This window comes from Felis catus, chromosome D2, assembly GCF_018350175.1.
Source record: "Felis catus isolate Fca126 chromosome D2, F.catus_Fca126_mat1.0, whole genome shotgun sequence".
Lineage (NCBI taxonomy): Eukaryota > Metazoa > Chordata > Mammalia > Carnivora > Felidae > Felis > Felis catus.
This window is the reverse complement of record NC_058378.1, coordinates 37,380,178-37,407,185: the sequence shown is the minus strand read 5'-3', so window position 1 is coordinate 37,407,185 and position 27,008 is coordinate 37,380,178. Positions and strand designations below refer to the sequence as shown.

Sequence of the window (27,008 nt, the reverse complement as noted above, 5' to 3'; positions counted from 1 at the left end):
CAAGGTGGGAAAGGAAGTGCTCCAGTGTAATTCACCCGCCAAGGAGGTAATTGGGAAAATCGGTTTGGTGATCTCCATCTGACAACCCACAGGAGACATCCCAAGGAGCTGGAGAGATAAGCCTGTCAGGATCCTCTCTGCTGTTTTAGGTCCAGGATTGTCACTGCTGCGAGGCAGGGCTTTGGCCTACCGGAAGGGGAGCCAGTAAGATGCAACATTTTTCTCAAAGCACCAAGGGATCACAAACCCCATAAATAAGCTGCATGGAACCAACCACGGCAGTTATCTGGTCAACCTTTCTTCTCGTCCAGCCGGTGGGTGGCATTCACTTTTGAGAGGCCTCAGGTTGTGTTATGTTGTTCTATCCCTTTGTCTTTCAAAAAAAGCATGTTGAAATGGGGGGTGAGGATATGCTTTTAAAAAAACTTTTTTTTGACGTTTATTTATTTTGAGAGAGAGAGACAGAGAGACAGAGTGCGTGCAGGGAAGGGGCAGAGAGAGAGGGAGAATCTGAAGCAGGTTCCAGGCTTTGAGCTGTCAGCACTGAGCCTGATGCAGGGGCCAGACCCATGAACCCTGTGATCATGACCTGAGCCGAAATCAGAGGCTTAACCGACTGAGCCACCCAAGCACCCAGAGAATATGCTTTTTAACTTAAGCCTCCCCTCTTCTCTGATCAGCCACTTGTCAGTTGATTGGCTAGAACTGATAGCTGTTATTTACCATTACTGAGAAGCATTATCGTGGAGTAGGTAACAGCAGAGCCCTGGAGCCAGACCACAGGGATTTCAGGTCCCACCCTTGCCTCTGGCTGGGTGGGGGACCCTTGGACAAGTTGTTGACCTTTCTGAGCCTCAGTTTCCCCATTTGTAAAGTGTGGATGACAAGACTGTCGCCTTCACAGGATTGGTGTGAAGCTCAAATTAGTTGATACATATAAAGCAACTACCAAATAAATACCAGCTTTTCATTGTAAGTTAATTTTGAGGGCTCCACAGGTAGACTCTTCCACTAGTGTGTTACCCGTCCAGTTTGAGCACTGTTGATAAGTCTATTAGTCTCACTTTACGGAGAAGAAAGCCGAAGTCTACAAACACTTAGTGCCTGCTGTGCCTCGTGGCAGAACCAGGGCTAGAGATCTCCCTTGGCTCTTAATCCCCTTGTGGTCGTGCTGCAAAGCAGACAGCAGATGATCTGTATAAACTGTTTGCTATTGGGCACTTTATTAACTGGAGGTCTCTAGTAACTCGGACCCCCATGCCTTGTCAAGACCATTGTAACTAATTTGCAGATCAACAAACCCAAGTCACTGGAGAAAGATGTCGCTTCCTTCAGTAGAGTTTTAGTGTTATGCATATTTTTGCAGTGCTTATTTATTGGCATCGTGACCACCTTCTGTGGTACGTGGAGTAGTCTGTGGTGACCCAGAATGGTTGCTGAGCAAGAATCTCTCCTTCGTGGACCAGGAGAGATAACGAAGCTTATTGCTGCCTGATCTTGGCTAGCCCACCTGGGTCAACTTGTTTCTCTTTGGTGTTCGCTCTTTCCATCAAAGTGTTCCAGTGAGTAACAACCCAGTTTAGTGATGACAAGTTTGTTAATAGCAGAGCTCAAGATAAGGCACTGTTAACTCCCAGTGCCCTGAGAGTTTGCTGCCTGCCTGTTGAGTGATCCAGGGACTTGTCAGCCCTTTGAGCTGACGTGTTAGGTGCTGGGAGTGGGGAGAAGCCCTTGGTGTGCTTTCAGCTTGCACATGTGTCCCTGTGCTCAGCCCTTAGCCTGCCATCACCCCACCCCTTTCAAGAGCACTCCCTTTCTCCTTACAGGTGATCCTCATGCCAACTCCCATCTAGAAAACATGCCTTTGATTTAGAAATACATTTTCTTAGATGTGCAGAAGGTGTTTCAAGCTTTTGGTTTTGCTCAGGCCACAAATCAGACGACTCCCATTGTCTGTCGGAATGACCTGTGGTCAAATTTAAGATCCTAAGTTGGGATTTCCTGTCGCTGATTGAGCTTCTGGACTAGGCAACATCCTCTGTCATGGTTCATTCACCTCAATGTGACAGGTAAGAGAGGACGAGCCAGCACTGGTTCGGAGCCTCTCTGTGTGGGTGTGTCGTGTGCACTTTCCTGGTACAGGCTCCCTGAAGGCGAGGATTGTTTGTGGGGTGCTTCTGAATTATCTGTGCAATACATCCACTCTTTCAAGTGCGAGGAAGCCCAGGTTGATCGTACCCAATCTAAAGGGACTCCCTCCATGTGTACGTCTTTGCTTTTCCATTCATCTTATTAGAGTGGCACACACCCTGAAGTGTGAGTTAGCTGGCTCTGTGGCTGAACGAGTTCAGATTTGCTGAGCAGGGGGATTCAGGAAACCACCCACAATGGTGCTGCCGTTTATGGCGTGCAGACACCCGTCCTAAGTGAATGTGGCATTTGTATTGGATGAAGGCCGTAGCTCAGTATGAAACGTGATTACATGTCTACTCTAATCCTCAACAGGCAATGCTTTCCACTTAAGGTGTTTTAAGAGCCCTATGCACCGGTGGACTCACATAATATTTGGGTCAAAGGCATTAACAGACAGAGATGGAAGATATGAACCATCAGCTTGGAAGCCTAACCCCAGGACAGTGGGGGTCTGACTGCAGCTGCATAAAGTTTAAGTAGCACCCCTATGCATATAGATATGTGGACACATATGCATATATGTACACACACACACACACACACACACACACACACACCATCTCCAGTCAAATTTGCAAAGGCTTACTGATGAGCTAATTACGTTGTTGCATGCCAGGGGAATTCACAGGTCTACAAATTCCATGAATTCTAATGTATCACTCTGCACTTTTAGAAATGAATAGGCTAGAATTCATTGGGAACCTTCCTTTCAAGGGGATATTGGAAGTATTCTTCACTGCCGTGGAGCACTGTTTATCCATAAACCCCCACAAATTGCAACAGGAGTCACTGTAGATGACATTGTGAGAGACGGGTATTAACAGGACTTTAGATGATGGGCTGACCCAGCATCAGATGATACAGGATACAGACTCATGTGGTGAGAGGGTTATGTTGCCTTTTATATTCCATGTACCACAGGGAGAAAGTCTCTGCTTGGTTCTACCATGTCTTTAACACCTCTGTGAACTGCGGTAATCAGCCTTTAAGCCTCAGACTCTTGAGTCTTTGCTGGAGTAACAGTATCCAGGTAGAATCTGCGTTATCTGGGTTTTCTTTTTTGCCGTATAGGATTACTTTCTAGTTATGGCAAGTGAGACGGGCTTTCCATTTCTGGTGATAATATAAAGTTCCATTTAAGAAAACCATTTGGAAGGATGCAGTTTAAAGGGAAAAAAAACCCACTACATAATTAATTGTGCAGGTGGAACCCAGTTAAAACATGTAGTCTGTGGGGACAGGACAAGTTAGGAGACCCTGGGGTAGGGGATGGTAAGTGCTCTGACTGTGGGGAGGCAGTTAGGCTGGGTTCCTCCTTCACTTTGTAAATCCTGCCATCATTTCCGACAGAGCAACGCAGATTGCTAACCTTTAGAGACTAAGCAAGGACCTTTCGTACGCCTCATATAATCATCCAAACGATCCACAAAACGTGTATTCTTATAATCCCTTTGTTAAAAGATGTGGAAACTTAGGGGTGGTGGCTGGCATTTCCAAGGGCACTGGACTGGCAAGAGGCAGCACCAGCATTTGACCACAGGCAACCTGACTCCAGAGACTGGCACTTCCCACTTATGCCACATTCCATTTCACACCTAATAACGTCCCCCGGCAAATGACCAGGGAAACGGAATAAGAGAAAACTGTGCACATTCCAGTTTACTAACTGTTGGCAAGTTGAAATTCTACTGAGGAAAAAGAAACACACATTTTTTAAAAAGAGAGAGAGAGAAGACACCAACCTAAATGTAGGCAGTTGAGACCTGTGTGTAATCCCCATGTGACACTGTAATTGTCACCTCTGTTTTGCTGTCCACCCTCTGCTTCCCTCAAGCTGATGGCCATTGAAGATCCACGGACGTTCTTAACATCCCTATTGGGCTCATTAATGATTAGATTTTGTGATTCTTTCTCTCACAATCTGGATCACCAAAGCCTCTGGATTTGCAATGTGGATTTGGCTGTATGCCAATATTTATACACTGATATGAAGGTTTTTTACATTAAAGGAGGGATCCGTTTGCAACTAGACCTGATTTAGAGTCCATCTAAGACGCTAACAGTAGTATTCTTAGCACGACCACTGTAGCATAATAGATGCTGTCTGTAAGTACGTATGACGTTCAGCTCAGCTGAATGCATTTACTCCTTGTTTGTAAGTTTTCTGGGTAAATTTCAAGACCATCAGGATATTCCTTAAGTTGGTAGATTTTATTAAACCTCCGAGAACACAATTAACTCATTTTACAAATTGTTAGTGCTTACAGAAACTCATGATAAATGAGACACGCAGTGCCGTTTCGGGAGAAAACAGGAAAAGGCAGTTTGTTAATGCTGGTCCCATTCTCTGATCTTGTGAGAAATGAATGTTTATCACTAGCTGTTATACCCTTCATTTGAGAATTATTTAAAAGGCAATCACATATATTTGCAGAGAAATAACAGGGCCGTTTAGTGCACTATGTTCAGCTTCACAGAGTCTCTCTTGAAAGAGAATTACAAAACGGTGCCAGGTGAGAGGTGGTTCTGCTCTAATTTTAACATTTTACTATGCCTGTATCACTTTTAAGAAATGAGACAAATAGAGCCGTGCTCAGTCTCCACCCCTGTTCAGTGGCTGTTGGTTCCGTTCGGCAGGAGGCCTGCAGAATCTTGTTCCAGGTACTTTGGTTGTAGTGGCTTACTGGGGGGGCCATCTCCAGCACAGCGTACCTGTTCCTTCCGATCCCACCCCGTAAGCAGCCACCCCTCCACAGCCATCAGGAACTGTGCCCCGCGTTTCACTCTCCGCCTCCAAGTCTGGGCTCCAGTCCTGTAGGTTCTGTCTCATCCCCCGACGTCAGGAGTCTTTCTCGTCACCGGCTTTGCATGTGCTGTGGCCTCTGCTGGGATACTCCTTCCTCCTCCGGTCTCCCTTCCCCGGCATTGCACGTCTTTCACCCGGATGGTATCTACTTGCCCTTCAGACGTCCACTCACGTGCTACTTCCTCCGGAAGCTTCCCCTCACCCTGTACCTCTGCCCGCAGCTCTCCCGGAGTCCCGTTCCGTCCTTCCACGCTCTTCTTTCAGTTTCGGTTTCCTCGTTCGCTGGGGGTGACTGACTGTGGGACGAGTGTCTGCCTCCTTGATAAATTGTGACGTTCCCTGAAAGCAGCTGCCACCTGCAACATTTGCTACAGTTACATCCTCAGCGTCCGCCTCTGTGCCCGGCACCGGAGCACTCGGTGAAGTATTTGTGGCAGACCCACGCGGACGGAAGCGTTCGCACACCTCCATGTTCTGCAACTCTGCCCTCGATGCCGAGAAACCCGGCACTCCACCACCCTTCTTGAAATCTCACTGACGTGGCCTCTGATTCTGACCCCACACAAGTGCGTGAAGGGATCAGAGACTTCCTGGCATTGGTGGAATCTATCAGGAACCTGATAGAGAGGTCTGCCGCCTCCCCTGGCGCGGTCAGTGTGCACATGCGCACATCACTTTCCTGATAAGCGCCGTCGGAGCAAGCTGGGGTGGGGCCGCCGGGGTTTCTTTATGGGCAGCAGGACTTCCAGGCTGCAGTGCACTGGCCGATCTGGAAATGAAACAGGTGGCTTTAAGTTCTATTTAGACAGCCTGGACACTCGAAGAAGAGGGAATAGAGTCTTGTAGAAATGATTGACAGACAAAGAAGTTGCAGGTGAAGAAAGAAAACGGACATTTATTGACTACTCGCTGTGCTGCAGGCACTGTGCCGTGTCACACGTATACACACCCATTGTCTCCTCCTTGCGTTCCTCCATCACCACAGACCAGGAAACTGAGGCACCAACATATAGGGAAAGGGCTGGTGGGGGAACCTAAGCCTGTTTGGCTCCAAGGCCTATATTTTCCACCACGATGTGCTTCCACAAAGGATCTTTGGCCCTTCCTGGTCTGACTCCAAAAGTAGGGAAGCTCATCCTGCCAGAGGTGGGAATATATTTGGCCTCGGGGGCTTGAGCCACGCAGCCGCTTGTGTTTCTCATCGGGCCATCTAGCTGTCTGCGGAGGCTGGGCCACACAGGCGATTGTCATGCTGCCAGAGCGCAGAATGGATGCAAACCTATTCCACAGAAGACGTCTGTCTTCCACGGATTCCCTGGGCATCGTTTAGTCAATAGAATCCTGCAATCTGTAAACTGAACTTGCAGGACTCAGATACACGTGCCCGTGTGCACACGCACGTGAGAAGTGTTGCTGTGAGCACCAATAGATTGAAGGTGAGGAACGGCTTTGGGGAGCAATACTTGGCTTGACTCCGAAGGATGCATGAGAGTCGTCCGTTGGAAGAGGCTTAGATGGAGGAGGGTCAGTGAGAATGTTCCAGACAGAGGAAGTAGCATTTGCAAAGGTCTAGTGGGGGGATGGAGGAAGGCACACCCGTGCCACTCTGAGGAAAGGCCAGTGGGGCTGGAGCTGGTAGAGGGGGAGGAGCCTGATGCCACATGTCAGAACAACAACAGGGACCGAGCCTGTTGCCTTTTTCTAACCCAAAACTTCATCAGGGGTTCTGGCAGCTTTTTGGTTGGCATTCTGCCCTGCTTTTTGGTTGGCATTCGGCACTTGTCAGAGAGCTGTATTGACAAGATAGAGGATCAAATTACAGATGTTTTCTAACGTGTGGATTTGTGCCCATAAGAAAATTGTTCCCTACCTTGTGTTCAGAGATCCACAGCTCTACCATGAGCAAGGGCAATTTTCACATTTTCTGTTTTCTCCATCAGGTCTCTTCTGAGTTCTAGCATCTCTTGCTGTTCCCATCTGTGTTTCTGTCTTTGGGGTAGAGCGTTTCTGAGGTTGAACTGGTGTTAAAAATCAATTTTCACAAAAAGGGTAGAGTCATGAATATCAGATATCAGAATGACCATGTGGTAAAGATTTTATTCTCCTTAATCAGTGAGGGGATCATTTGGAAAGATCACACATCTGTAGACCAGGAATCGTAGAAGAAATGTGCCAATGGAAGCAGAGCTGTTTGCTCCACAAGGGGAGGGGGAACTCAGTCGAACCTGCCTTGGACAGGGCAGAGTTTATGTGTCCATAGACAAGAATTATTTGCGTTGCTATCACATATCTACAGTTTACAGAATGGTGAAATCGTTTCCATACAGTCAGAATCAGGTAGCCCAAAGAAGTATTCTTGAGTCTGACAGTGCAACTTTTTCTATGAAACCACACATTTACCCCAACGCTGGTGATCAGTGGTGTCTCTAGCACATTAGTGAATAAGGTATTGTTGTTCCCGTTGAAATTGCAATATGAGAGAAGGATTTTCAAGGGTCTTTGATATGTGATGTCCTCTACTGGAGGAACAAGAATCTGGACGTTTTCAGACACCATAGTTGGTTGAAATAGCAAAGGTGAGATGCACTTGGTGGGGGCGGGGGCGGGGGGCGGGGCTTGAAGGGAGGAGCCTGTTAGACCAGAAACTGGGGGAATAAGGTCTGACTGTTATTCTTCAAATCATTACACACTTTCTGTGCGACCTTTGGGCTTGCCATTGAGATGGGAAATAAGTGTTATTTGTAAACTGCGTTGAGGTTCCCTGATGAAAGGTACCAGTTAACTCTGAGTGGTGTTATTAATTTGTTCAGCTTTGCCCTTTGTATTCCTGCTGGGATCTTGATGTCCTGGGTAGGTTTGTCTTCCATTTCTTCGCTCTTCCCACCATTAGTTTCCACTGGAGCAGCTGGGTCCCCCACCATGAGACTAAGCATTTTCAATGGCTGCTTTGGGATATTTCAATTTACTCTGAAAATATCTGTTATAAAAAAAAAAGCCTAAAATATCCACCCCAGTTTCTATCCTTTCCTTTAAAATGTATAAGTAAATAGTTAATGGGATAATTATTCTAAATGTAGTAGAGCATCACGTTGTCTTATAAAACTTGCTATAAATTTAAAATCAGTCTTGTCAGAGCCTCACGGAAATCTTTGGCTGTGCCAGGCACGGCTCCAGTGACCCAGTATTGCAGGTGGTGGAAAAGAAAATGCTGGAGCTTCCAGAAATTAAAAAAAAAAAAAAAAGTATGGGAACATTTCTGAGATCTGTATATCTAGAATTGACTCTATTCCTATTAATCATGAGGGGGGTCTTCAGGAATATTTTCACTCTATGAAAAAAAGCCATTTATATAGGAATTTCGGTAACATTTACAATGTAATACATTGTGTGTCTGCTCAGCTTTTGTTCTCAAAACTGACTAGCCGTGGGAACGCACATAGTGGCTGGAAGACTTATTTTTCCTTTTAGCTGTGACATTTTAATGACTGCACTATCCCTCTGTTTCTCCCCTGAGCTGAGATAATATTCTTCTACAAAATAAGACATGCAATTCTTAACTTCTACTACACCAAATCCTCCATCCCTTGCTTCAACTGTTGAGTTGCTTTGGGTGACCCAGTATAGCAGGGAAGATTATTTTTGTCTTCACCGTCATGACAAGTTTCTATAATACTCACACGAGGCTGGGTTTTGGAGACTGCTTTGTTATTTTGAGACAAATGCAGGAGCGGGGAACAGCAGCAGCTTTTCAGTCCTGGGCACTAAATATTTGTTGCTTTTCGGGATGCAGTGCTAGGACTCAATTACACTTCACACATTTATCATTCCACTTACTTTTGATACATTATTTCCCCAGCCATTCTAGCCACACGGATCTTCTGCTTCTCCATTCCTAAGGTTTTTATTATCTGTCCTACTGATAGCTCCATTTAGCCATAACAATCTGATATGATTGTCAGTCTATTTGTTGGGTATTCCTTTTGTCTCCCCATACGTTTTTGTTAAAAGAGAAAATCCTTTTTCGCATTGCTCTTTTGTCCTCTGTAACACCTAGCAGGTGGCCAGAGTCACTGTAGGTGCTGAGCAAATCCTTTCCAATTTCCTAAATGCAAATGGCATTGACTAGACTTGAACTAAGTTGCGTAGATAGTCACAAAGATCTAAATAGAGCACGCTGATTATGTACATATAACCAGCAGGACTGACTTGAGGATGGGGGTGAGCACAGTGTGATCTAGCTGGATGGGCAGCCCCTGGCATTGATTAATGGAAGGGTATATCCCTTCAGTTGGTTGGAAGGGACACATCTCTAGCATTCTTTTCCCCCCTTGGATGAACTATTAGAAACAGAAAGATCTAAATAGTCCGTTTCCCTGGGGATAACTGTAGACTTTTCAGGTAGCTTTGAACACCAGCACCCTGCCCCCCGCCCCTTGACCCGTGGTGCTTCAGGTCAAGTGTTGAAGCAAGGAGACGAGTTAGAACGACGGTGTAATAATCTGGTGGAAGATGATGGTGCCTTGGACATGGTTTGGTGCTATGTGAGTTTTGAGAAGAGTGGCCTGCTGAGTCCATTTAGAAGGCAGAGTCAGTTCTATGGATAAAGTATCAGGACCCTTCTAGTGATTCCAGAAAGTCCAGAGAATGAGTCCCGGGAGGAATGCCACTCAATTTTGGAGACACTTCCTGTCCCTGGAGGCGAGCTCTCAGAGGTGGATCTTGGGCACTGGTATCTCTGTTATGGTCTGTCCCAGCTTCTCTGATGCGTTGGCATTAGGACCATGTGATCCTTTTAGCTAATTCCTCTCCCTGGCGAGGCAGCATCAGTCATTCAGAAGTTGGAAAAATGCGTCCGGTGTCTGGACAGGCCCCCCCATCCTGGCCCTGGCACATCATGGAGAAGCTATCTGGGGGTAGCCTCTGCCTCTTGCCTCTTGCCCCTCACAATAAAGAGGCCCCAGAATCTGAACCGCAACGGGCACAGGTCCAGGGGGGGTGCTCCTTCTTGCCAGGATTTGGCCTGGAGCTCAGCCCCGAAAACACTGCCAATGGAATGGGCTGTGCCAGTAGCTCCTCACCCCTCCTGTCCTTCCCTGCATGAGGGAGGGATTTTTCCAGGGCGAGGCAAGGATCTCTATAAGGCAAGGATGGCTTGCTGAGAAGATCTCAGTAGGTCCCAGGGCAGAGACAACAAAGAGAAGGGATAAACTGGGCAGCCACCAGATATCTCAGGAAGGAGTGGCAGTTGGAAGATTCCCAGCTCTGTGCCATTAACTGCTGTGGGAAGTTGGGCAAATGACCCAGTAGCCCTGGGCCTCAGGTTCCTCAGCTATAAAATGGGGTAATAGTAACAATAGCTATTTTTTGTGGGGATTAAATATGTTGTTGTAAGTGAAGTATTTAGGATAGTTCCTGGCACAAAATGTGTACCATATACATGTTCGCTGCTATTAACATTATATTATTAATTTGATATATAATATGTTATATATTATATTAAGTTATTATATAGTTATTATGTTATAAGTATCCTCCCAAGCCAGGGCCAGTCACTAGCTTTTTGATTCCTGCCTGCTTTGGATTTGGTTCAGGTGAGTTGCTGGATCAGCCTGTCTGAATCCTGCATAGACCTCACTCCTAATTCAAATATCTTGAACTGAGTACCCACTAAGCCTGGATCTGTGCAGGGAACTTCACACACACGAGCCACAAGCCTGCGACGTATGTTTCAGAGGTGAGGAAACTGAGGCCCAGAGGGTTAAACTCTCATGGGACCAGACAGGTCGGGTTAAAATCAGGTTCCCTGAGTGTAAGCCCAGAGTCCTCTCCATGACCAGTGTAGACAGTGCCAGGTTGGCAAGTTCTCCCTCATGTCTGCTGTATATACCCGTTGCTGTGGGAGGCACTCCCAGACAGTTATTCTTGACCTGGATCAAGAGTCTGAGTTTGCAGGTCTGGGGCCAGCCTGGGTTTGTGCATGTCACCAGGCGCCTCTGAGAGCTTCCGGTATGGCAGGTGTACAAAGGATGGCCGCTGAGGGGTCTTATTATGGAGGTGATTATCAAATTAAATCAGAGTGCATAGCAGGCACCAATTCTGTGCATGTCTGCTATGCCCACTCTGAGCAGCAGCCCGGTTAACCGAGAGGCCCGTGATACACATGTTGCCCGTGGGGACAGGAGTGGCTGGGACAAGCTGGCAGGATTTGTGACTGTGGAGAAGAGTGAGGATGGAGCATGGAGGGGCACCATTTGAGGGGGCGCAGAGGTGGAAGGGGTAGCATGTGGCAGGGATGGTAAGGACTCCCATGGGCACTTTCCCCACTTTCTGTGCAGAACTGAGGGCCTTTTCCTGCAAAACCAGTGGCTTTTCCACGGTGCATTCTCAGCTTTCACCAAGGGGACCCTTGGAGGGGACATGGGAGGTGGCATAACTTTTGGTAAGACACGTGGGAGAAAGGGGATTGTATGAATGGGTGGGACGTTTGTGGGCGCCATTCTCTTTCTCCTGGTGGCAATGTTGCCCATTCCTCTCACCTCCTTCTTGCCCTTCTGCCGAGTGATGATGGCTGTCAGCAGTATAGCCTGCTGAGAACTTCCTGCAGGAGTGGCTGATGTCCATCTGCTTCAGGGATTTTGTTGTGGTTTTATAAGTCTTGGGCTTGTGAGTAGCTTGGCCAGCTGTGCCCTCTTTGAGGGAACAGCCACTGGGACTATGACAAATTGAAGGCAAGCCCTTGGGCTTTTCCTTCCCTCCTTGTCATCCAGTCTCCGTATTTTGCCTTTGCCTCTGCTTATAGTCAGGCCTTGGGCAAGTGATTTCCTCTCTGGGTCCCTAAATGCAAGCCCAGTGCTAGATGTCCTTGATGATTCCTTCCCAGAGTAGCATTCAATGACTTTTTCGAATTCTTGAAACCATCCTTGGTGTTCAGTTCTCTTGGCTTTAATACCTTCACTATTAGGTACTATCAGAGCTCACTGTCTGAGCAAGGGCCCTGATTCCTGGGTTCATTCCCCTTTGAACCTTTGAACCTCCTGCTAAACTAGAGCTAGTCCAAAAGTCAAGAAGGGAATCCTGATGCCTGGAGCCATTCTCAAACATCTGTTTATGAACTTTCCATTGGCAAAGGCTCTCTGAGGTCAAACCCTTCCAAATAGGAAGGACCCACTGTCTACGTAGTTGACCATCCATGACCATCCATGACCATCTGTTAACCACCCGTGAAGGAGATTCTCAGATGATAAACCCTTCCGTACACCTGATAACCATTGCCAAGGATTTTCACTGAAGCACATATCTGAACAGGGACCTTAGGGTTAATCACTGGGTGTTGGGGCACCTGGGTGGCTCAGTAGGTTAAGCAGCCAACTCTTGATTTCGGCTCAGGGCATGATCTCGCAGTTCATGGGTTCGAGCCCCACATTGGGCTTTGTGCTGACAATGCTGAGCCTGCTTTGGATCCGCTGTCTTCCTGTCTCTGCCCCTTCCCTATTTCTGTGCTCTCTCTCTCAAAAATAAATAAATGTTAAAAACAACAACAACAACAACAACACTGGGCGTGAACTGCAGAGAAAGCAACAAACATCACCCTTTCACGTAGAGGGAGACAGTTTCCTGGGACGGTGGACACTGTGGCAAAAGCCAAGTGCACTGCCATCTCTATCTCTATCACTTCTTGTCTCAGCTTCTCTCCCTACAAAGCTCCCCATGAGCTTGCTTGTAGCAGTGAGGTTTACCATCCAGTAGAAAAGAAACCCTAGGTCAGTTGGTTAATAGACCAAACTTAGCTCCATTTCCTCTGATAATCAGTAATTATTAATCACCTGCATTCTCCCCAAAGCTGTATACAGTCCTTTCTTTTGTATCTCTGGGACAGCAAATGAAACCAGGATTAGCCAGCCAAGGTTTGTGATGCCTGGTATGCTTGCGTTTGTGTTTTTGGCTCACAGGCTGCCTTTGCTGGGATGAAATTGTGGGCCTTCCGCTGGGCATGGCTCAGCAAGTCTGCTAGTGTCTGTGCTTTATTGGGCAATAAATTAATACAGAGCACTGCCAAGGAAAGAGATAAATGGATAGGACAGCAAACACATTTTTAACAAGGAAAATGGCTTTGTTTCTCAGTAGCATCATTTAAATGATTAGCTCAGTAATTGTGCAGGTTCCTTGATTGGGAGTGGGGGAGGGGATCCTGATTGAACGCATCTCTGGGAGGAACTGTGCGGGCATCCTCACTGCCTGTGGGGTTTTGCGGAGAGGAGGAGGTTCCTGGGTCCTGGGAGAAGCTTGCATTTTCGTCACGAGTGACACAAATTCTGCCTGGGTTTTCAGCCTATAAATAGCATGTGGTTCACAGAGGACTGTACCTGCAGGCTATAATCAGGATAGTCACACTTGAAGGAGTTAGGAGAAATCTTTTATGATTTGTCATGGTCATTAACTGCATCCTATGGTTAATAATGGCGAGAGGGAAGGAGCAAGGAAAAGATAGACCCTGAGAGAGGAGGCTTCTTGTTTGCAACAAAGATCTCACAAAGCCCGGAGAAATTCTAGATTTCAGCATAAGGCAAGACCCTCAAGACTCAAGTGAAAGGCAACAGAAAAGACAGAGTAAACCCCTCCCTTTCCTGTACGTACATGTAAGCACCAGATTGTACATGTCTTGTCATAACTAATGTCTAGGAAGGGTATTCTCCCCACCAGGACATCAGCTGCACAAAGGGTCTTTGTGCCTTGTTCTCTGCAATTTCCCTTGTGCTGGGAATGTCGCCCAGCTTATAGTAGGAGATCAATAAACATGTGTGAACAAAATAAATTATAAGTGGACTGTTTTCCACCCTCCACATTCTACCCATTATTCCTTCACAGCTTAATTATACTTCAATCATCTCCTTCCCGACAGCCCCGGCCTGAATGGCCATTCTCTCCTCTGCTTACTTGATTAACAGTACTTTTCTTTTTGGAAAAAAAAAAAAGAATTGGAAATTGAGCCCTTGGTTTGGGCCATCTTTTCTATTGTCTCAATTTGGTATTAAACTCTTACGGTATTGATCTTTTTTATATCCATTTCACAAACCTTTTCAGGTTGCCATAAAATTTTTATCTGCATTTCTCTAGGAATAGATGAGTTGCATAAATGTGAATTCAATTTATCTTGCAAGGATAATAGCTTATCATAATAGACCCTTCATGTAAGAAGTACATCAGAAAATAATTTTTGCCTTTATAGGATTTTTTTCCCCACTTCAAATGATTGGTCTATATGCTTAATCGCTCAAGAACTCAGCTTTCTGTAGAAATTGAATTTATGTTTGCATGTGACCAACCTGCTAATTTTTGTTTTAGAAAGACAGGGAGAGAAAAAGAATGGGAAGGAGGCAGAGGAAGAGGACAAAAGAGAGAAAGAAAATATGGATGTATATTGATGCCCATAGCTTACTTTATTATGAGTTTTAAGGGCTTACTTACAGCTATCTTATAGAAAATATTTACAAAAAGTAAGTGCCATACGATGTAAATTGGAGAAGAGGGAAGACAAATTTAATGCTTCTTCTGCCTTAGGGGGTATATCTTGGTGACTTCTGATAAAGGGAACTTTTCAAGCTTTTCTCGTCTCTGGCGCTTATAATGTTTCCATGTATCTCTTCTTGGTAGGGGGTTTAGAAGAAATGGCAGCTCTTTGCCAAGGAATTGCTTTATTGGAACAAATCATTTGCAATAGTAATGTGTTTACTAAGATAAGTGCCATTTTAAATGTAGCATGCTGTACCCCTGGCAAAGAATCTTAAAGATGACTCAAAGCTTTTTTGAAACACTGCCATATAATTAAAGACAACCAACTTAATGATCTAACATTTAGCGTTGTTTTTTACAATTTTACTCCTAGACTGGAAAATAGTTACAAAAATAGCTTCATTTAATTAGAAGGAGAAATATGACACACGTATAGATGCATGTATATGTATGTATTTACTTCATTTTAGAAATTATTATTTGTAGAAATAGTCCACTATGTGTGACCAAGTAAACTAATTTAGGGACTCTGATTTATACTTCCCATTAATTCATCAACAAGTATTCATTGAGGATGTGCCTCATGCTGGGCATTAAGAAGGAGAACGTAACATTCAGGACATAACCTCCAGGGGTTAGTAGTCTAGTTGAGGAGACAAGACATATACACAAAAATAGTTAACCATATGTATCAAGTACTATGGAATGGAGTGTCCTCAAAATATGAAAAATGAAATGTGCTTTGGAATACCAAGCAGAGAGAAGTGGGGGATATATACATTAAGGAGGGCATTCACTCGTTTGTTCATTCATTCAGCAATTCCATGTAAAGCATTTGCTATGTTCCAGCCACCGACCTAGGTGTTGGGGTTATAGCAAACACAAAACAGACCAGGCCTCTGTCCATACAGTTTATCTGATCTTGAGGTTGGACAAGCAATAAACAAGTAACAGGAAATAAGCAAAGTGATTCCAAGGAATGATAAGCCAATGAAGGAAATGAGGTTGTGCTAGGGGACAGGCCAGCGCTATGTGCACCTGTGTGCACACATGCACGCTCACTTGCACACCCATGACACAGCTTCAATAAGGATAGTCAGGGAAGGCTTCTATGAGGAGCTGGCCTGAGATCAGGCCTGAAGAAGGAAAGGGAGCTTGCGAATGGGGTGCGAATTCTATCCTTGCCTTGAAGAACCAGGAAATATGATTTGGAGGATGGGAAAGGGATAGACATTGAAGAACATTTCAGAGTATCTGAGCTCCTTTTTCCCTAAGGTCTGGGGTTGCAGTCCTCTGCAAGGTAAGGACTCAGTGAATATTTCTCAAGTGTATCTGTGAAGGACTTTGACAGTCAGAAAGCTGGTAGCCATTGACAGGCAAGTGATATATATATATATGTGTGTGTGTGTGTGTGTGTGTGTGTGTGTGTGTGTGTGTATGTATATATATGTATGTATATGTATATATATATATATGTATGTATGTATGTATATTCATCTTTCAGTAAGATCATTCTGTAATAAGAGATATCAGTGTGCTAAGTGCCAATCGGCAGCCATCCTGCTGGAAATGTACTTATTTAACATTTATTTATAGAACACTTACCACATACAAGACACTGTCGAGTGCTTTACAAATATTAATTTATTTAGTCTTTAGAACTCTTTGAAGTAGCCACTCTTGTTACCTCCTCTGACAGATATGGGGACCAAGCTATAGAGAGTGGTCTACTCAAGGTCACATGGTTGATAAGTGTCTGGGTACACAGTCTAGCCCTTAACCACTGTGCTTCCTTTCCATAAGAGGAGAGGCTACCCACATCACTGAGAACATTTCGGAGTGTCCTCATCCTGGATTGGTAAAAAGAGAGGTGGGACCTTTTCAGTTGGTTAAGGGCCCTAGAGCAATACTGCCCAGAAGAACTCTGTACAAAGATGAGAATGTTCTCGCTGTGCTATCCGGTACAGTAGCCAGTAGCCTGTGTCTGTCGAGCACTTGAAGTGTGGCTAGTGTGACTGAAGAACTAAGTTTTCCAATTTTATTCAGTTTTGGTTCATTTCAATGTGAACCTCAAAACTGAAGCAATCTGAGCTATTTTTCTGTTAAAATGTGCTATGTTGTTTCACTAGGACTAACTTTCACCGAATGCCACAACCATTGCATCACATAAGACACTGTTGTATTGTAGTAGGTGTGGTGGGTGCACAGGGTGTTTCTAGAAGCCCCTTAATAACATTCAACCTTGACTGCATTGTTGACATAAAAGTATTTTGCCCCCGTGGGGTTAAATGTGAAATATATTAAGCACAAATATCACCTACTTTTTAATTTTTTTAATATGTGGCTACTAGGCAATTTAAAACGACAAATATATGTTATATGGAAACCAATTTGACAATAAATTTCATATAAAAAAACCCAGCAAATGTAGTCATTTCTATTGGATGCCACTGGCCTGAAGTTCACCCTCAGGCCACTGGATCGGGTGCTCAGTCAAAGGGAAGTACCTATTATGTTTTTGGTGGATACTGAGCCATTGTCCCGATGGCTAGTTCTCCATGGACCCCTGGGCCCTCACATCTTCATTCCATTTCCCAGGGACCAATGGGTGCTGTTGTATAGGTTTTGCAGATGGAATGCCAGGAGACAGAGGTTTGTGGGAGCTCATACATTGCACGTGGCCCCCATTTTGCTAAAAAAGATGTGGATTTCGTTGGAGTTGCAGGATCTTTGAACCAGATCCTACTCCTGCTGTTCTGCTCTTGCCTGTTTCTTTAGCTGGGATGGAGGCCTGCATTGCCACTGGCAGGAAATAGCTGTCCACCCCTTCCCTCGCATGAGGGCCCAATGCTGCACCTGGACCCAGAGGTGCCAAGGAGCAGGGGTGAGGTGGCTGTGCTTGCAGGAAGCCACTGCCAAAGTACTTGGGCTACTGAAATGCAGGCAGCAGCAAATGTTCCATCAGTGAGGGCCTCTGGCTCAGGCCCAGCCCCTGCATGCCATCTGTGTCCCTAGAGGTCTGGCATGCAGCAGCCTCCCCGTCAGCCTTGGTGTCCAAGAAGGTTGTGGGTGTGTGTGAGAGAAGTGGGGGTCCTCAGCAACTGGGTTAACTGAGGACCACTCTTCCAAGGTCATTCAAGTGGAGATTTTGGAGAACTGGGTAGTTTCTCCCTTTGCCAACGCAGAACCCTGACTCTCTGTGTTGGGCTTCCATTTACCCAGCCTCCTGACTGGTGCATATTCTTCCCCAATATCTTAAGATCCTTTCAAACCACTGTTGAGGTTACTGCAGTTCTCATATACATGTAATGAGTGCTTTTACCCAGGCTGCACATTGGAATTACCTGAGGAACTTTATTTTATAATATATCGGAAAAATACTAATGCCTTGTCCTACCTCCCAGAGATGCTGGTGTCATTGCTCTGGGGTATAACTTGGTGATCTGGGTTTTAAAAATTCTTAAGTTCTCCTTTTCACAAAGGAACTGATGTATTAAATGGACCTTTCTCAGAATGTGTCAGAATTTACAGGGAAGGGGGTACAGTGTGCTTGTTGAAAATGCATATTTCTGAGTCATCTCTTAAGCCTTTGGAATAAGAATATTTAGAGAATTTTAAACAAATGTTTAACAAAAACAGAATTTTTGACAAATAGCCCCAATGCATCACAGGTACACTGTGTTGTCAACATCACTATATTAAATCATTAACAACTTCATATGGATTTTTTTGTTATCCCTTGTGCATTTTAAAAGGGCCAAGAAAGAAGGTTAATGCAAAATTCAAAGGAAGTAATCTCTAATGATTCTCACTGTTAAATTTAGACTTCATAAAAGAATTTTCCATTATGGGGGATAAGACTGGAAAATATGCCAATAATGTATACATAAAGCAGTAAACATACAGTTTCCTTGGGGATGGGAGAGAGGGTTGCTTATGGTTTGGGGAACAAGTGGGATTAGTGCTTACCTTTTGTGTCCCGGTTGGCGGCAGGGGTGGGGGGGCGGGGATTCTGCCATCAAAGCTATCCAAGAAAACCTTCCAGCCTTGATGCTTCTTCACCAAGGAACTCCAAGAAAGCTGATGGAACCGCACAAAGTTCCACCAGGGGAAGGTTTGGCAGTTGCTGACAGCCTCATAACCTGAAATTCAGAAACTTGCTTTGGTATCATGGATTAAAAGAACAAAGGTAGAGAGTCAAGCCTGGATTTGAGACCCAGCTCTGCCTCTTGCAGAAGACATTTAAATTCCCTGTGACTCAGTTTCTCTATCTTCAGAAAAGAGCTACCTCTTCCTTCTTGAGAATAGCGGGTCCTCATTCAGTTCAACTCAGTCAGTGTTTAACCCTGCCCTCACTCTGCCCTGTCACAGTGAGTGCATAACAGCACCTTGGTCCCTCCATCCACTCAGGAAATGTTAGTGGGACAATGGTTAAGAAGCTTTGGATGTGCTGTTTTCTGTGTGTAAAATGCTTGTCTTCTTCTCGTTAACTCCTTCTTATCCTTCTTCCCTGGGGAAGCCTCCTTGGACCCCACAGCTGACAAAGCTCTCCATTCCTTCTTTTCAGAGTCCTCTTTGCCATGTACAGTTTTTACTCTGTAGTGTGACCATTGGTGGAGTGTCTTTCTTTCCTCTAGGTTGTAAGGTTCGTTCATGAGGGCAAGGGTCCTCTTTGGTTCTCTGCTGTATATTCAGGCCTAGCACAAAGCTTGGTATGCAGTAGTTACCCAAATAAGTGTTTGTAGAATGAATGAACGAATGAATGAATGTATGAAAGGTAGAGACACAGACACACTTTCTGCCCTCAAGGAGATCATGGACAAGAGGCTGAGAAGAAAACTGACGACTACAGTCAGGAATGTGAGACGTGATTTGATAAAGTCTGCTCAGAGTCTTTTAGGAGTTGCCTTCAGTGGAGCATCAGATGAAGTTAGGGAATGCTGAGAGTTGTACCTTGCCTGCTTCTCAATGGTTTGATTTTTCAATAGAATAAATGGAAGGAAGGAAGCGAAGGAGGGAGGGAGGGAGGGAGGGAGGAAGGAAGGAAAAAGAAACAAGGCTTTAAAAAAATCCAGTCACCCTGTGTAGTTGAAATAGCATTTGAAACAAAATGTGGAATGGCAATGTAAAATGATAATTGTGGCTGCTTCCGGAGAGAACGTGTCAAGAGAACGTGTCAAGCAGACCTGCATTCTTAGGAAGGTCAGTCAGCCCAGAGCACACAGGGAAGCCAAATTAGTGCCAGGCGTTTCTTGCAGGGAGCTGGAGCTTGAACCAAGGGAGTTGGTTTGCCTTTCCTCTGTCTTAGACACATCTGGGGGAAATGGTCAGAAGCCTTATCTTTGGTTCCATTGATTTCAGAAGCTTTGTGGGCAACTAGTCTGTAATGCTGCTTCGTTACAACAGTAAAGGAAATAGTTTATTGATAAGCTCCTGTGTTCCATTTGTGGGACTTTTGGATTACTTTGTCTAGAAACAAGTCTTCTCAGCCACATGGTTACAAGTTCTAGTTGAAGCACGTCTTCAGAAATCTAAGCTTGCATATTGGAAGTGGGGGCTTTATTAGTTTTATTAGCAGTAGTGGTATATCTAAATTCTTGGGATTCCTTTCTATGGAGAGGATTCATCAACTTAGTTAAAAACAGCAAACGTGTTGCTGGCATTATCGGGTGCATTTAACTAGAGTATGAAAATTATTTTGAATAATATTTCAAGATAGAGTTCTGGCCAGTTTTCTCCCTTTTGGAAGGCTTCAAAATTTATAGATATTTTAAAGGAATTTTGTCCATATAGCACGTCCCCAAAACAATTTAAAGTGTTTTTACACCCATCTTCAAAGAAGACAGAATGTCTTCAGAAGAGTGACTTTTAAATTTTTTTCTGATGGTTTAAAGCAGTGATTCTTAAAATATGGTCCCTGAACCAGCCACATCAGCCTCGGCTGGAAGATGTTACAGATGCAAATTCTCAGGCTCCCCCAGACTTATTGAACTGGAATCTCTGGGATGGGACTCAGCAACGTGTGTTTTAACATGCCCGGCAGATAATCTGATCCATACTCCTATTTGACAACCACTGTTCAGCTGCCGCACAAATGTCTCGAAAGGCTTTTGATGCTGGGAGTCTCATCTCGGCACTGTCATCCTACTTTGCACAAAAGTCAAAACTAGAGTTTACATTTGATAAAGCAAATTTGACCATTGTCTCCTACTCTGTACCCCATGCCAGCTCAACCCTGAGTCTGTAGTGGACACTTGGCAACCACGTGCAATGATGAACGAATGGATAGCCGTAGAATGGTGCGGGACATTCAGAGGAATGAGTTCTTGTGCAGGAAGATCTTATAATGGAGTGGACAGGGAGGGGAATTTGGTGATCAGGCTGAGGCAGTGCTGAAATGCGTGGCCGGATTGTGGCAAGAGCTCCCAAAACCCTGAGAAGGTGTTGGTACTCCCCCAGGTATAAATTGAAAACTTGGAAAACCCGTACGAAGACTTAAGGACGTCCACCTCGATTCTGATTTCTCCTTCATAACTGTGTCAACCTTCATAAGTGTGTCAAAGCTCTTAAAAATAGGAAATAAAACGTTCTTCCCATGTTTTCTGGCTCCTGCCTTGCTGAGGACAGACTGTGTGCCTGGTCTATCCGTAGAGAGACTGAAGTATGAAGGAGACCTGAACATCATACACATGCTCATCCTCTTTTTTTTTTTTAAGTTTGTATTTATTTATTTTGAGAGAGAAAGTGTACGTGTGAGAGAGGGCGGGGGGGGGGGGTGGTCGGAGAGAGAGAATCCCTAGCAGAATCTGCACCATTAGTGCAGAGCCCGATGCAGAGCTTGAACCCACAAACGAGACCATGAGCCAAGCTGAAACCAAGAGTTGGATGCTTAACAGATTTGAGCCATCTAGTCACCCACTCTTCCCCTTTTTAAATGGCCTTGAAAAGACAGTAAATGGCATTACATAGACAGTCCTCTTTCTCCTCTTTTGTATCTAAACTAAGTGTGAGGCTGAGAGAGGCAGGAAAGCTATATTACCTGATCATGCTCCCATCCCTCCATCCCTAACACGTGCCCCATGGGAGGGGAACTTGCGGTTTTCTGATTGTTGGTGTCCTGTAAGCCAGAGCCGCAGTTATGCTGTGTGCAGTATTAGCATCTGATCATCACTGGGTAACAGGGAGATGCATGAGATGTTGCAGGAAGTAGGGCGATAGCTGGGGCTGTGGTCCAGCCTTTCTAAATTAACAGCGATGCAGTGTTTGGTGGGGCATCCACCCCCATGCAGGACAACCGTAATTACATATGGTGACATTTGTACCGGTGACCTTTGCCTTCTGATCTTCCATGCTGTTGGGGTGGGAATTTGTGAGTGTGAGGAATGCTATCTTGTGAAGATTCCTACTTCTTTCAGGATAGGTAACTTCTTTGTAAGAATACAATAGTACATTAAATATATATATTATATATATATTTATAGTATAATATAGTATATATACTATATATAGTATAACAGTATGTTATATATATAAATATATATTTCTTTTTTTTTCAATATGAGGTGAGGGAAGGAGGGAGATTTATCAGAGGTGGACAGGCTAGAACCTTCTCTTTGGAGACTTGGGTCTCAACCCACTATAAAGTCTAGTTAAAGGGGCCTTGCTGGTTTCATTCTCATCTAGATGGCATTTGCCAAAGCCAACCCCTTTGTTATGGTCCCAAAAGAGGAAATGGAGTGCTTTTGGAACCAAGTACATGAACATGAAACTTCATGGTCAAGCCCAGTGTGGGGTGGGTGACTGATTCTGAAGCCTGGCCAATGTTGGTGTCAATGTTTTATTGTCAATTGAATGGTTATTTATCATCTTTGGCCAACTTTCTTGATGTGGAGGGCTTTTGGTGGCCTTGCTTTCTAGGGTGCATTGACAATCCTTTTTAAAACAGCACTTTGGTGGCAATATCATAATTGTAAAAGATGGCAATTTTAGGTTGTTCTGGGATGACTTTAAGGTCCTACTAAGGACCTTCCCTTTTGTGGTAAAGAGCAAATTCTTTTAAAACTCCCAGTCATATCTGGGACTTTAGCTATAGTTACCAAAAGACAAAGTTGGTTCTGGCTCTAGTTAGAAACTCTGATCCCTGAGAAATTCCCCTTTTGTGTATCAGTACTAGATGAGTCTGGAAGTGGGAAGAGAAGGTAGGTAGGAACCCATGTAAGTTCTCTGTGGCTAAATGGCAATAGATTCTGGAACTAAGGGAGAAATTCCAGCTTACTAAGGGATAAGAGCAAACATCCCAGAGAGGTAAGAGTCACCTGCACATAATACAAGTTTCTCAGAGGTACCCTCTGCCATTGAAAGGAGAGATATTAGTATCCCTCTGGAAAGGTGATTATGTTTGAATTTTGAGACTTAAATATACTGCTGGATTCTGCTCGCAGATTCTCAGAATTTTCCTTCTATTTTTATTGTGATTAAATTTATTGTGTGTAAAGTTTGCAATTTTAGCCATCTGTAAGTGTACAATTCAGTAGCGTAAGTACATTCACAGTGGTGCACAACCATCACCACTCTCCATTTCCAGAAATTTTTGATCAGTCTAAACAGAAACTCTATACATATTAAACAATAACTCCCTGTTCCCTCCCCCGGGCCTGGCAACCACCATTGTACTTGGTGTCTCCTTGAACTTGATGACTCAAGGGGCGGCATGCAAGTGAAATCATGCAATAATGGTCCTTTTGTGTCTGGAATATTTCACTTAGCATAATATCTTTAAGGTTCACCCATGCTGTAGCATGTGTCAGGATTTTTTTTCCTTTTCAAGGCTGGTTTTCCATTGTACATATAGATCACATTTTGTTTATCTGTCATGTATCAGTGGGCACTTGGGTTGCCTCCGAAGCTGTTATGAACTTGGGTGTACAAGTATGTTTCAGTCCCTGCTTTTGCTTCCATTTTTTGCCTTTAATATAAGAATGGAAGGATTTGAGAAGTAGGGCAAAGGTGGCCATAAATGTAGTCCTTGGTGATGGTAAGTGGCAACTGGTGACCTGACAATGCTCCAGAAGTTTTCTCATCTTATGAAACTAATTAAATTAAAAATCCAGTTGGCCAGCCCCACATGCACTTAAGCCAGGACAATTTCCCCCAAAGCTCATTAGCTGCAAAGTTGGGAGCTTCACCAGCAATTGGAACTTTTTCCCCTGGATTTTTCAGTAATTAGACAGGAAAGGTCTCTCAAACTTTCGACCTCGAATGGAACATTTTATCTTGCTTGCCAGTGCGCCAGTTTAATGCTGCTGTTGGTAAAAATATGTGAAAATCAAACCTTTTAAGTTTTGTGATGCAATGATATAAGATTTCAGTGTCATTAAAGTTCGATTCTCAGGAAGGTCACAGGCTTTAGGGAAAGTTTTCTGACTCAGTGTTACAATGGCTTTCCATCATTTCGGTTTTTTGTTTCAGTTATAATAAGTTGAGACCTTCAGAGGAGCACATTTGAGCTCTTCTGTATTTTGTGTTGTGCAAAGTGAAATGAACATGGTCAACAGAACCCAAGATGTAAGATAGTTGACAGCTTCATGGCATTTGGGAAACACTGACCTGCAAAAATTCACACAACCTGTGCCCTGGAGTTATATCAACATGAGCCCCCACGAGGCAAGAGATTGGGCAACTGACTTATAATTAATGCCCCCGATTCTTCTTTGGGGGGGGGGAGAAAGAAGGACCCAGACCCTTTTTATCTATTCCATACTAGTCAAATTCTTCTCTGCCTTCTGCAAAAAGCTCATTATCGTACTTAGTTTGTCTATATACAAGCAGGCATATGATTTACACTAAGATTGTCCTTAGTAGCTTCCATTAAGGAGCCCTATTATTTTCCAAGGTTTCTTTTTATCTACGGTCATTTTGAAATCAGCTAGCTTGGAAATGGACAGAGACACATTACTAGGAATGTAGTTGGTTAATAAATATTAATAGAGACCCAGTATTTGTGATTAATTAGTGGAGTATAGGTTTATCTCCGTGCTCCTTACAGCACGTGTTATGTATACATACACATCATACAGATATTCACGTACTACTTATACACTTATCTTTACATTAGTTTGTGTCTCACCTCCTAATGACATGTACTTCATTGTGTCCCCACACATTCCTGGTCCTGACCCTAATTTAAATTCTCAACTTCTTCATGTAGCACTCCTGACATCCACCACCTTAATTGAACCTGTTATTCACAAAGACATGGTTTCCCTCTCTTCTCTTATGTGGATGGCTTATTTCTTCATAGTCCAGGGACCCCCTGGACACTCTGATCCTCCATAGCCTCTTCCATCTGCAAAACCTTTTCTCTTGAGGCTCCTGCTGTACAACTGAACCCTCACCCTGTCTGCTCTCCCTCATGCAGGCTCCTACCCACAGGCTCCTCTGCCATTCAGGGTGGTTCCATCCCTGTCCCTTCTCCCTGCCGCAGCCCCAGCCATCCTTGCTGGGCCTGTGCACATGATTCTCCTCGCTAGCCCCCGTGCATCCTAGATCCTTAATTTCTTCAACCATGATGCTGTCTAGCCCCGCTCCACTCCAGCCACGTGTCCCTTGAATCCTGCCTTCACAGGAAACTATACCTCACCTTCTTCTGGGGTTTGAAACTCCACAGTCTCACTCAGTGAAGGTCCATGTCTTTCCAGCTTTCTTTTGCTTTCAGTAGACCTGTTCCCCAAACTTATTCTCCAGTCTTTTCTCCAAATACACATTTATTTGACAAATATTGATTGAGACACTTTGCCAGCTTCTGGGAGTTTAATGATGAATAAAAATGGACACGAACCCTGTCTTCATAGAACTTGCAGTCCAGCAGAGGAGAGAGAAATTGATCAAATGATTGCACACAAAAAATGTAAAATGGTTGCTGTGCTAAGTGCTACAAAGTACCCACTGTGCTTATGAGGGACCTTGTTGCATTAAGTGACAAGAAAGTGGCAGCAGAACTGAGATCTGGAGGATGAAAAGTATATGACCTGAGGTAAGACTTCCAGGAAGAAGAAAATGCTTGTGCAAAGGCCCTGTGGTAGTTGGGAGTAGGGAGGCACACATGGTGAATAAGAAGAACTAAAATTTGTTAATTGGAATTTATAGCAGAGGAAAGAGGCCAGAGTTTTCAGAGTCTTTTAAGCTGTGTTAGAGATTTTCTTTTTCTTCATACTAAAAGCCATGGAAGTCATTTGAAGCAATATAAGGGGAGAGGGCCCTCTCTAATTTTTATCTTGTGTCCTAAAAATCCAGTCCATTCTATGGTGAGTATGGTTTTAAATATTGTATTTTTGGAAGGACCAGATTTTAAAATGCCCCCAAAGGCATCGACATTTTCACTAGGCTTCCTAACATTTGAATAAAACACAGTTTTCTCTTGTCTGGAAGTCCTATATGTATTTTATAATTCTAAATACTGACTACTGAAAGCACTTCTTTCTTCTTCCTTTCTTTCATCTTGAATACATCTGTACTTAAACTGTTGTTTGGAGTCTTGGCTTTCAGTGAATCAATTTACCGCATTTTTTGGTAAGCACTTCATAAGTCAAAAGTATTGTGTCAGAATGTTATTTTGGAAACTTAGGGGACCTTTGGATGTTTAAACGACACTGTCCAAATATTGGTTTTATATTTTACAAATCTTTTGTTATTTAGGATAACAAAAATATCTTGAGAGATTACATCTCTCAAGATTACATCTTCTCTTGAGAGTGATTTAAGGGTGAGGCAAACATTACTGACCAGATTGTGAAGAAAAAAAAATATCCTTCTTTTTTTTCCCTTAAGAAAACACTGATACTCAGAGTGTGAGTTTCTTTGGGCAAAACCTACAGAAACATAGGCTTTTCAAAGAATCATAGGGGCAGGAGGAGAGGAGACTGGGTGAGACCACCCCTCAATTCCGTGTAGCAATAGCAGAAAGAAGCACAGAGCCAGGAGAGAGCTAGTCCGCGGCCCCTCCAGATTTTGTTGTAGTTTTGTGGGATGGCAGGCTGCACGAGCGATTGTGCTACTGGAAACACAAAACTATGAATCCAAGTGTCCATGGTATTCCCACTTGTGATGATCTGAAAGAAACATGCCCTCTGACACGGATTAGTGACACACATAATGGCCATCAGGCTGAATTACAGTTATGCACGAATGGCATCCCACTGACTTCAAAGAGCGCTGCCTTTTCAAGCCAAACGTTTTTAGTTCTTTTGCTGTGTGCCATGACCTGGCAAGGTCCTGATCTGATAATCACCTGTTCCAATTCCCCATTTCACAGATTGGGAAGCTGAGTCCTGGAGATGTTCTGTGATATGCTCAAGAGCATACTGCTCTCTAAAAAAAAAAAATAAAAAAAGGGGGGGGCACCTGGGTGGCTCAGTCGGTTGAGCGTCCGACTTCGGCTCAGGTCACGATCTTGCGGTCCGTGAGTTCGAGCCCTGCGTCGGGCCCCGGGCTGACAGCTCAG

General features: G+C 44.3%; 1 protein-coding gene across 42 annotated transcripts in view; it reads left to right on the top strand.

The window, feature by feature from the left end:
* Positions 1–27,008, top strand: part of KCNMA1 (potassium calcium-activated channel subfamily M alpha 1) — a 731,637-nt gene that overhangs the window by 336,624 nt on the left and 368,005 nt on the right. The window contains exon 1 of one of the 42 annotated variants that reach the window (XM_045040197.1): positions 5,284–6,435. The exons of the other annotated variants lie outside the window; for them this stretch is intronic. The gene's annotated coding sequence lies outside the window, so the exon portion shown is untranslated. Of the gene's footprint in view, positions 1–5,283; positions 6,436–27,008 lie in introns of those variants that run through there. 42 annotated transcript variants of the gene reach the window in all.